Source organism: Oncorhynchus masou, chromosome 16 (genome assembly GCF_036934945.1).
Source record: "Oncorhynchus masou masou isolate Uvic2021 chromosome 16, UVic_Omas_1.1, whole genome shotgun sequence".
Classification (NCBI taxonomy): Eukaryota; Metazoa; Chordata; class Actinopteri; order Salmoniformes; family Salmonidae; genus Oncorhynchus; species Oncorhynchus masou.
This window is the reverse complement of record NC_088227.1, coordinates 1,950,722-1,963,103: the sequence shown is the minus strand read 5'-3', so window position 1 is coordinate 1,963,103 and position 12,382 is coordinate 1,950,722. Positions and strand designations below refer to the sequence as shown.

At 39.7% G+C, this 12,382-nt stretch overlaps 1 protein-coding gene across 7 annotated transcripts in view; it reads right to left on the bottom strand.

Annotated features, from left to right (window-relative positions):
• Nucleotides 1–12,382, bottom strand: part of adgrl2a (adhesion G protein-coupled receptor L2a) — a 198,017-nt gene that overhangs the window by 82,034 nt on the left and 103,601 nt on the right. The gene's annotated exons all lie outside the window — the stretch shown is intronic.

Here is a 12,382-nt window from a genome sequence, read left to right as displayed (position 1 = left end):
GTCAGTCTATTTTTTGTCTGACAAAGGCTATTCCATGCAATAAATTGCCAAGAATCTGAAGATCTCGTACAGTGCTGTGTACTACTCCCTTCACAGAACAGCACAAACTGGTTCTAACTAGAATATAAGGAGAAGTGGGAGGCCCCGGTGCACAACTGAGCAAGAGAACAAGTACATTAGAGGTCTAGTTTGAGAAACAGACACCTCACAAGTCCTCAACTGGCAGCTTCATTAAATAGTGCCTGCAAAACACCAGTCTCAACGTCAACAGTGAAGAGGTGTCTTCGGGATGCTGGCCTTCTAGGCAGAGTTGCAAAGAAAAAGCCATAACTCAGACTGACAATTAAAATAAAAGATTAAGATGGGCAAAAGAACACAGACACTGGACAGAGGAAAATTGGAAAAAAGTGTTATGGACAGACAAATCTAAGTTTGAGGTGTTCGGATCACAAAGAAGAACATTCGTGAGATGCAGAAAAAATTAAAATATGCTGGAGGAGTGCTTGATGCCATCAGTCAAGCATGGTGGAAGCAATGTGATGGTCTGGGGGGTGCTTTGGTGGTGGTAAAGTGGGCAATTTGTACAGGGTAAAAGGGATATTGAAGAAGGAAGGCTATCACTCCATTTTGCAACACCATGCTGTTTTGTGGACGGTGCTTAATTTGAGCCAATTTCCTCCTACAACAGGACAATTTAAAAAAATATATATATATCCAGTGGGGAGAACAAGTATTTGATACACTGGCGATTTTGCAGGTTTTCATACTTACAAAGCATGTAGAGGTCTGTAATTTGTTATCATAGGTATACTTCAACTGTGAGAGACGGAATCTAAAACAAAAATCCAGAAAATTACATTGTATGATTTTTAAATAATTAGCAGAGGATGATATACTTTTTCCGAGTCTCTACTTTTATACACTAGCTAAAGTGTATGTGACAAATACAATTTGATTTGATTTGTCTGGGTTGATTACGGTCATCGATTGTATTTCATGAACATGTGTACATGTCTAGATAAATGTGTCGTGTAAGCGTCATCTAAAAAATATTAAATATTTATGACACTTTCTGTTTTTGATATTGCTGATACGCTAGTACAAGTTAATTTATTTATTTAATTATTCAACTTTATTTAACCAGGTAGGCCAGTTGAGAACAAGTTATCATTTACAACTGCGACCTGGCCAAGATAAAGCAAAGCAGTGCGACAAAAACAACACGGAGTTACAAAAACAAACATACATTCAATAACACAATAGAAAAATATATGTACAGTGTGTGCAAATGTAGAAGAGTAGGGAGGTAAGGCAATAAATAGGCCATAGAGGTGAAATAATAACAACTTAGCATTAACACTCGAGTGATCGATGTGCAGATGATGATGTGCAAGTAGAGATACTGGGGTGCAAAATAGCAAGAGGATAAATAACTATACGGGGATGAGGTAGTTGGGTGTGCTATTTACAGATGTGCTGTGTACAGGTACAGTGACCGGTAAGCTGCTCTGACAGCTGATGCTTAAAGTTAGAGAGGGAGATATAAAGACCCCAGCTTCAGTGATTTTTTTATTAATTCCAGTCATTGGCAGCAGAGAACTGGAAGGAAATGCAGCAAAAGGAAGTGTTGGCTTTGGGGATGACCAGTGAAATATACCTGCTGAGCACATGCTGCGGGAGAGTGTTGCTATGGTGACTAGTGAGCTGAGATAAGGCGGAGCTTTACCTAGCAAAGACTTATAGGTGAACTGGAGCCAGTGGGTTTGGCGACGAATATGTAGCGAGGGCCAGCAAACGAGAGCATTCAGGTCGCAGTGGTAGGTAGTATATGGGGCTTTGATGACAAAATGGATGGCACTGTGATAGACTATGTGTTGGAGGCTATTTTGTAAATGACATCGCCGAAGTCAAGGATCGGTAGGATAGTGAGTTTTACGAGGGTATGTTTGGCAGCATGAATGAAGGAGGCTTTGTTGCGAAATAGGAAGCAGATAATATATTTCATTTTGGATTGGAGATGCTTAATGTGAGTCTGGAAGGAGAGTTTACAGTTGAACCAGACACCTAGGTATTTGCAGTTGTCCACATATTCTAAGTCAGAACCGTCCAGAATAGTGATGCAAGTCGTGCAGGCGGGTGGGTTCGGGCAGCAATCGGTTTGCACACTGCAGCAGGGATTTTGTCCCACTCCAGCCTAACTGGTGCTTTCATCGGGACAGAGATGTTAGCCAGGAGTAGTGATGTGAGTACTGATGTCCGAGTTAACGGTGATGACCGGGGATGGAAATTGAGATGAAAAATATACACAAAGAAAATGATATATACACGGAATGGAAAGGGACAAGACAAAACAGACATCCAACTGCTACGCCATCTTGGAGACCATCCAAGTACTATCATTGTACCGTTTACACCTTCTGTATCCTGTGCATGTGACAAATAAACTTTGATTTTAAAGAGATGGGTAAGGCTTAAGAGGGTATGAACGACGCTGAATGGGTGCAGACAAAGAACAGCTCTCCAGTAAGTGTACCAAAACATTCAAGGACCATTTTCTCAAAAGTGGGGTCACAAGTTTATCAACTTTCAAAGCAGAATTACTTTCCCATTGTTCCTCAACTGCAGTGTATGATATACCATTTTCTAGCTCTCAAATGTTCCCCATGTTCACCACTTGAGCCACATCGCAAATGTTATTATCGGTTTATTATGACCCCTCCTTCCTGTCTCAGCCTCCAGTATTTATGCTGCAGTAGTTTATGTGTCGGGGGCTAGGGTTAGTTTGTTATATCTGGAGTACTTCTCCTGTCCTATTCAGTGTCCTGTGTGAATTTAAGTGTGCTCTCTCTAATTCTCTCTTTCTTTCTCTCTCTTGGAGGACCTGAGCCCTAGGACCATGCCTCAGGACTACCTGACATGATGACTCCTTGCTGTCCCCAGTCCACCTGGCCGTGCTGCTGCTCCAGTTTCAACTGTTCTGCCTTATTATTATTCGACCATGCTGGTCATTTATGAACATTTGGACATCTTGGGCATGTTCTGTTATAATCTCCACCTGGCACAGCCAGAAGAGGACTGGCCACCCCACATAGCCTGGTTACTCTCTAGGTTTCTTCCTAGGTTTTGGCCTTTCTAGGGAGTTTTTCCTAGCCACCATGCTTCTACACCTGCATTGCTTGCTGTTTGGGGTTTTAGGCTGGGTTTCTGTACAGCACTTTGAGATATCAGCTGATGTACGAAGGGCTATATAAATAAATTTGATTTGATATAAAAGGGCCTTTTTCTTCAACAGTAAATTTACCCAACATCCAATTGCATCTTGGTTGAAGGATTTGTTCACAGAAAATGATGGTGATTGGGGTAATAAAAAACAAAGCCTTGGGGCCTATTCCGGCCCTGATACTAGGAAACAATGTATTACTAGTACAATTTTAAATATTAAAATAATAATACTATACATTTGTATTTAAAATCTGTACTAAACCTCTATATCCTTGCAGGTCCAAAAATGTTGGGGAGGGGTCTCAGTTAAACATTTCTGTACAGACAATCACCCACTTGAGCTGCCTAATTGCTTGCAGCTGGCCATTCTAATTGAGCTCCAGCAGTCCTAGGGCTATTTTCATAAAATCATGGTGCTCATATAAACCTGATATAAAAATAACTCCTAGTGCCAACAAGATCCATCAAAGTCATTGCACCTATGTGATACTACAAGACAGCAGTTCATTATGTTGCGAACCGTTTTCGAGGGTTTACTTAGATGATGTGCTTTCTTATCTCAGATTAGTTGTGGAAAAACATTAAAGAAAGTAATGCCGGCTGTGGGTCCTAAACATATGATTGCGAAATTATAAGAGAGAACATACATAATTGTATGCCAATTGTCCCACATATGGAGTTTTTCAGCTCACTTCAGCTCAAAAAGGGGCAAAGAACAGTACCCCATTTTGACTTGTGGAAATGCAGAAGATCAGATCTCCTAGCTATAACACTGACTTTGCATTCTAATACCCAGTGAAGATCACTATATGTTTTGAAGATAATTGATGTTGGTTGCTTAGTCATTGTTTCATTGGATTTTCTTTCCATATTTCCAAAAAATGTGATATAACACTAAAAGCTTCATTTTTTAATTTGGATCATGCGTAAAATCATGCAGTATATGATTTGTTTTATTACAATTTTGAACCAAACGTGACCTTTGTCCAAGGTTATGGGACATTGACTAAGTACATTTATGAAAAAATATTTTACTTCCCTTCACCTACTCTTGTAGTTAAGTAAAAGTAAAAGAAGTTTATTTCAAGAAACAATGGTCCCCAAGTCTACCAGTTCTGACTACATTTTGTCCTTAAGAGCAATATCCACTTGATGTGACATAATTCTGGGATTAAACAAAGAGTCAGCATTTGGGCACTATTGCGCTGAGAAGGGTTCTCTTGCAATGAGGAAGTACAGAAGACATGGCTGGAGTACATGGCCTGAACAGATTGTAAACTTCATCAGAAATATTTAGCAAAATATTCAATATCTCTGCCATTGAAATTAAAGGGGTCAGTTTCTTAGTCATTTGGGTCATTTGGTGTAACGCCTTTTGAACTTATATATGAAAATAATTCATATATTTTTAAACAATTTAAGTATAAAATAAAATGAAAACATGTTGTGGTGAAATCATATGGTAGGCTTACTGTTAAAAATAAGGCTCCAAATAGACCATACAGCCTGAGATTTCTAACTGTGTGACAGCTTACTTTTTCCTAGCTGTGTCATGAAAATGGTGTCACACCTGAGGAAATACAGTAGCCGTCACTCCAGGGGACATAACCAATTAATAAACTTCTATAATTAACTTTTTAAAATCTATTTTTCATCAAATAACACGTATTGGCATTAGATTTATTTGTATCCTGTTGCAATTTTGTTCCTTTTAAGTGGTTATGAGTACAATATTTATATACTGTATTAATTCTCCCACACATGGTTTCTCGCTCTTGGCAGGTGACCATTGCTCTGGTGACCTCTGAGTCAGTCTCTGCCCTCTGGGGGGGGGGTCAAATTTTTTTTACCTCTCCCTAGTTATGATGCAGGTAGATACAGTGCCTTCAGAAAGCATTCACATCCCTTGAATCTTTCCACATTTTATTGTGTTACAGCCTGATTTCATGTCACTGACCTACACAATTTTCCCATAATGTCAAAGTGGAATTACTATATGGTTTTAGAAATGTTTAGAAATTAATAAAAAATGAAAAGTTGAAATGTCTCCAGTCGATTAGTATTCAACCCCTTTGTAATGGCAAAACTACAATTATTTTTATTTGTCTTACCTTTATTTAACTAGTCAAGTCAGTTACGAACAAATTCTTATTTATAATGACGGCCTACCTTGCCAGACGCTGGGTCAATTGTGAGCCTGCCCTATGTGACGCCCAATCACGGCCGAATGTGACTCAGTCTGGATTCGAACCAGGGACTGTAGTGACGCCTATTGCACTGAGATGCTGCGTCACTCGGGAGCCCAAATAATTTCAAGAGTAAAAATTATGTAACAAGTCACATGGACATGGACTCACTCTGTGTGCAATAACAGTGTTTAACACGACTACCTCATCTCTGTACCCCACACATACAGATAATTGTAAGGTCCCTCAGTCGAGCAATGCATTTCAACCACAGATTCAACCACAAAAAAACAGGGAGGTTTTCCTATGCCTCATAAAGAAGGGCACCTACTGATAGATGGGTAAAAAAAACAGACATTGAATATCCTTTTGAGCATGGTGACGTTATTATTTACACTTTGGAAGATGTATCAATACACCCAGTTACAACAAAGATACAGGAATCTTTCCTAACTCAGTTGCTAGAGAGGAAGGAAATTGAGGATGGATCAACAACATTGTAGTTACTCCACAATGCTAACATAGAGTGAAAAGAAGGAAGCCTGTGCAGAAAAATAAAGAAAAAATGCTAAAACATGCATTCTGTTTGCAATAAGACACTAAATTAAAACTGCAAAACATGGGGCAAAGAAATCAACTTTATGTCCTGAATACAAAGCATTACGTTAGGGTAAAAGCAAAATAACACATCACTGAGTACCACTTAATATTTTTAAGCATGGTGGTGGCTGCATCATGTTATGGGTATGCTTGTTGTCAGAAAGGACTGGGGAGTTATTTTTGGTGATAAACAGACACTGGGAGACAAATTCACCTTTCAGCAGGACAATAACCTAAAACACAAGGCCAAATATACACTGGAGTTGCTTACCAAGATGACATGGAATGTTCCTGAGTGGCTTAGTTAGAGTGTTGACTTAAATCAGCTTTAGAATCTATGGCAAGACCAGAAAATGGCTGTCTAGCAATTATCAACAACCAACTTGACGGAGCTTGAATAATTTAAGAATAATGCACAAATATTCTATAATCCAAGTGTGCAAAAGATCTTAGAGACTTACCCAAAAAGACTCACTGCTGTAATCACTGCCAAAGGTGATACTAACATATATTGACTCACATGGTGTGAATAGCTATGTAAATGAGACATTTCTGCGTTTCATTTTCAATACATTTGCAGAAATGTCAAAAAACATGTTTTCACTTTGTCATTATGTGGTATTGTGTGTAGATGGGTGAGAGAAAAACATATTTAATCATTTTTGAATTCAGTAACAAAACAAAATGTGGAATAAGTCAAGGGGTTTGAATACTTGAAGGCCCTGTATTGGGGTGGCCTGGTCCTCACTCCCTGCATTAGACCATCCATCCCCTTGGTCCCTCTCTGTTTGTCTAACCAGTTTCACTCCTCCTGACTGATTGTTACGTGATCCACCCTGGGAGGGCCCCCATCAGTCGTGCATCTTTTAGAGATTTCCCCACTGCTCTCCAACACGCTCGGCCTCACGCCGAGCGAGACCCAGCGTCCATCTCAGTGGTCCTCCCATAGCGTTCCGATTCAGGGCATGGCACACCTAGGCAGCGTGCCTGGGGTGAGGAACCATCCTATTACGCACTGACGCCAGAGAACCATTACATTTCTCAAACCCTGTCGTTGACTGTTATGTGCTATACTCCAAAAACCCTCCAATAGAACACCTCTCGAGCGGCTTCGGATGTGGGTAGGTCAGGGCCTCCCACTCGGTGCCCACAAGTGTGCTTGGGTCTCATCAATCACTGGAGGACTGGGTCCCTGTGCTTCGCTGTGTGCCCAGGTAAACCTCAATGTTGCAGGGTTGATCCTGGTTGATCCTGCCAGCATTTTCTTCAGGTATAGATATTTCCATGAAATGCTTAATTACAAGCCCTTAACCAACAATGCAGTTTTAAGAAAATAATTACTAAATAAACAAAAGTTTAAAAAAAGTAACAATAAAATACCAATAACGAAGATATAAACAGAGGGTACTGAATCAATGTGCAGGGGTACAGGTTAGTCAAGGTAATTGAGGTAACATGTACATGTACAGTAGTTAGGGTTAGAATGACTACGCATAGATAATAAACAGCGAGTAGCAGAAGTGTAAACAAATGCAAATAGTTCAGGTAGCCATTTGATTAATTGTTCAGCAGTCTTTTGGACCTAGACTTGGTGCTCCGATACCACTTGCCGTGCGGTAGCAGAACGAACAGTCTACGACTTGGGTGATTGGAGTCTTTGGCAATTTTTTGTGCCTTCCTCTAACACCACTTAGTATAGAGGCCCTGGATGGCAGGAAGCTTGGCCCCAGTGATGTACTGGGCCATACGTACTACCCTCTGTAGAACCCTACGGTCGGATGCCGAGCAGTTGCCATACAAGACGGTGATGCAACCGTTCAGGATGCTCTTGATGGTGCAGCTGTATAACTTTGAGGATCTGGGGACCCATGCCAAATCTTTTCAGATGGGGAATAGGTGTTGCCTTCTTCACATACCAAACATTAAGCTATGCAAGTCCAAAGATTAAGCCGGTCTGTACAGTGAAAGTGTGAATGGCTCATTAAATCAGCTATGGTTCGATTAATCGCTCCAATGTTACTTGGATAACTGTGGCAATTCTAGATGTGAGATACTGTGCTGAACTTTGGGAATGCATACATTTAGCAGAGCAAAAACCTATTTTTACATTGAAAGAGCAGGTCATTTCCATGTAAAAGGACCCATCAAATCAAATAAAAGATTATGGAATTTATACCAAATTTAACCATTATCCATCCTAAAAATGTGAAATAAACAAAGGCTTAGATTTCTTGTCAAACAGATGGAAAATGTTTGACCAGAAAAAGTCTTAAGAAGTATTAGAAATACATCAAAACACAACAATGTTGAAGTAAAGACCCCTGCCAACTATTATCAATACATATTTAGTTTTGGATAGTGCATATAGTTGTATGGTTTGTTAAACTTTTAAATCAATGGTTTTGTTTAGCATACATTTTAAGTGAAATGAGTCTCTGTTACTGTGGAATTGCTCCGCATTTCATTAATGCCTTGTGATCCTGGGTGCTAATTCAAGCTGTCCCTAATGATAGAATTATGAAAAGGATTTGTTTTGCATTCACCCATTAATAAGTTATGCAGCAAACAATATGTTATTATAGTGTGAAGACTAGATAAAAGAAAACATACAACTAAATCCTAACTTCAAATACATTTCTTTTCCGTGGCTTTCACATAAAGCATGTATTGATGTCAATGGAAGATTTTCACAAAATATGATGTTATCCAGTGTTAGTATTTGGCTCAGTGTGATACAGTTGTGCGAATGGTCAAAATATTCGTATTATTTTTTTCCATGAATTGTCTCTGACTGGCATGAGCTGGTTTTAAACATACAATAACCATTTCATCCAAAAAATGCTACACTTTTATGGACAAGCTGTGCATTAAAAACAAAGCAAAATAGATCAATTATAACGTCAATGCAACCAAAAGCAGTCACTCGCTAATACAGTATACTCGCTGATGGAAGCCAGCTAGTTTATTCAACACTATCACAATGGAGGGTCATATTCTCATAGACACCTTTGTAAAGTCTGTGGAACCATTGCCTTTGTTCCAACGAGATACACCCTTTTCACATTATTGTGCCGACCCCATGTGTACTCTGCTCGGAAATTCTATTTTCATATGGCCCATTCCAGCAACGATGGTGGATGTTTAACCAGGACCGTGCAGTCAGAGGAGTTTGGCTTGGTTTGTCCGGCGTGAAAAGGCTATTAGAGGCTTGGGTGAAAAGATGTTGGAGAATGTCTAAGGACAATGTTTGATCCAGTGGGCAATTTCTCTGTGACTATATGTCTGAGCCTGTGTACTACTCAGCAGGGTCAAACACATGGGGTATTAGAAACCTCTCAGGCCGGATCAACTGTGGGAGTCAGCTATCTGACTTCATCAAATACGACTTGACAATAACCCCCCTGAATACAACGGCAACTCTGTTTTATTTCATTATTTCTTATTTCCCCAGACAGATTTGCCAGAGTTGCTGACAGCCTCAAATGATCCAATATCTTGGGTTGTGGCGCTCGTACGTCATGCCATCCCATGCACTTTGTCTCACTGCAACCCTGTGTGACAGGACCTTGTGTATTAAGATGCACAACTATTGTTTACTGAGGTGTGCAGGTGTTCATATCTATTCCAGCCACATTCAAGCAATGCTTTGTGTAGTCAGAGAAAGTGCTTACTATTAGAATATTAGTACATTTTTTGTTATGAAAATCAGTGTATTGCTAAAAAGACTACCCTGAGCCCTATACTACGAATATAGTTTGAGAAATTAGCGAGGAAACTTTGGTCAACTCAGAGTTCAAATTGGGATAACCGGTACCACGAATGTGGCTCACCTTTTAGCCAGGAAAATGTATATGGCAACGAATCCTTCAGAACTAACCTGCTCCAGGGTAGGCTAACTCAGGGCTAACTACATTCATCCCGAATGAAGAATCTAAGCAGCAAGGTGAAGAACAATTAAATCAGATTCTCTCTCTCAGTTTTTCACAATTCCTGACATTTAATCCTCGTAAAAATTCCCTGTTTTAGGTCAGTTAGGATCACCACTTTATTTAAAGAATGTGAAATGTCAGAATAATAGTAGAGAGAAGTATTTATTTAACTTTTTTTACTTTTATCACATTCCCAGTGGGTCAGAAGTTTACATACACTCAATTAGTATTTGGCAGCATTGCCTTTAAATTGTTTAACTTGGGTCAAACATTTCGGTTAGCCTTCCACAAGCTTCCCACAATAAGTTGGGTGAATTTTGGCCCATTCCTCCTTACTGTAACGCTCATCGTCGGTGGAAGGAAGAGTGGACCAAAGCGCAGCGTGGAAAGTGTTCATGATATTTATTTTCAAGAAACACTCAAAAAATAACAAATCAAAAAAGGAAAGCGAACAGTTCCGTCAGGCACAAACACTGGACAGAAAATAACCCCCCACAAAACCCAAACGGAAAATCACAACTTCCCCAATCAGAGACGACAATAGACAGCTGCCTCAGACGGGGAACCACACTTGGCAAAAAACAAGGAAATAGAAAACATAGATTTTCCCACACGAGTCACACCCTGACCAAACCAAACATAGAGAATAAATAAGGATCTCTAAGGTCAGGGCGTGACACTGACTGAGCTGGTGTAACTGAGTCAGGTTTGTAGGCCTCCTTGCTCGCACACGCTTTTTCAGTTCTGCCTACATATTTCTATAGGATTGAGGTCAGGGCTTTGTGATGGCCACTCCAATACCTTCACTTTGCTGTCCTTAAGCCATTTTTCCACAACTTTAGAAGTATGCTTGGGGTCATTGTCCATTTGGAAGACCCATTTGCGACCAAGCTTTAACTTTAACTTATGTCTTGAGATGTTGCTTCAATATATCCAATAAGCTTCCTCCCTCATGATGCTATCTATTTTGAAAAGTGCACCAGTCCCTCCTGCAGCCAAGCACTCCCACAACATGATGCTGCCACCCCCGTGCTTCACGTTTGGGATGATGTTCTTCGGGTTGCAAGCCTCCCCCTATTTCCTCCAAACATAATGATGGTTATTATAGCCAAACAGTTCTATTTTTGCTTCATCAGATCAGAGGACATTTCTCCAAAAAAGTACGATCTTTGTCCCCATGTACAGTTGCAAACTGTAGTCTGTCTTTTGTATGGCGGTTATGGAGCATTGGCTTCTTCCTTCTGAGCTGCCTTCCAGGTTATGTCGATATAGGACTCGTTTTACTGTGGATATAGATACTTTTGTACCTGTTTCCACCAGCATCTTCACAAGGTCCTTTGCTGTCGTTCTGGGATTGATTTGCATTTTTTTTAAGTACGTTCATCTCTAAGAGACAGAATGCGTCTCCTTCCTGAGAGGTATGACGGCTGCCTGGTCCCATGGTGTTTCTACTTGCTTACTATTGTTTGTACAGATGAACGTGGTAACTTCAGGGATTTGGAAATTGCTCCCAAAGATGAACCAGACTTGTGTCTACAAATATTTTCTGGGGTCTTGGCTGATTTCTTTTGATATTCCCATAATGTTAAGCAAAGAGGCACTGGGTTTGAAGGTAGGCCTTGAAATACATCCACAGGTACACCTCCAATTTACTCAAATAATTAGCCTATCGGAAGCTTCTAAAGCCATGACATAATTTTTGTGATACAGTGAATTATAAGTGAAATAATCTGTCTGTAAACAATTGTTGGAAAAAGGACATGTGTCATGCACAAAGTAGATGTCCTAACCGATTTGCCAAAACTATATTTTGTTAATAATTAACAAGAAATTTGTGGAGTGGTTGAAAAACAAGTTTTAATGACTCCAACATAAGTGCATGTAAACTTCCGACTTCAACTGTATGTCTCCTATTCTACTGTATCTTAGTCTATGCCGCTCTGACATTGCTCGTCCATAAATGTATATATTCTTAATTCCATTCCTTTACTTAGACTTGTGTGTATTGTGCATATGTTGTGAAATTGTTAGATATTACGTATTAGATATTACTGCACTATTAGAGCTAGAAACACAAGCATTTCGATACACCCGCAATAACATCTGCTAAACACGTGTATGTGACCAATAAAATTGGATTTGATTTACAATAATTGCATCGATAGGAGAGGGAAAAAGGTGCTTGTGCATTGATAACCACACCAATGCACACCACAGTAATAAAATAAAGATGCCACTTCTAAAAGTCTATTTCACACAATAGCCTGCTGAATTTGCAATATAACTTTTCTTTCATTTTGATTTTGGCACAAATTAAAATGTGGCACTGACTTGCCCATGGATTGATGTTTCAGCAGTGTCTCAATGAACACCCATACAGAAAACTAATGTATTATAATACACACTGAGTGTACCAAACATTAGGAACACCTTCCTAATATTGAG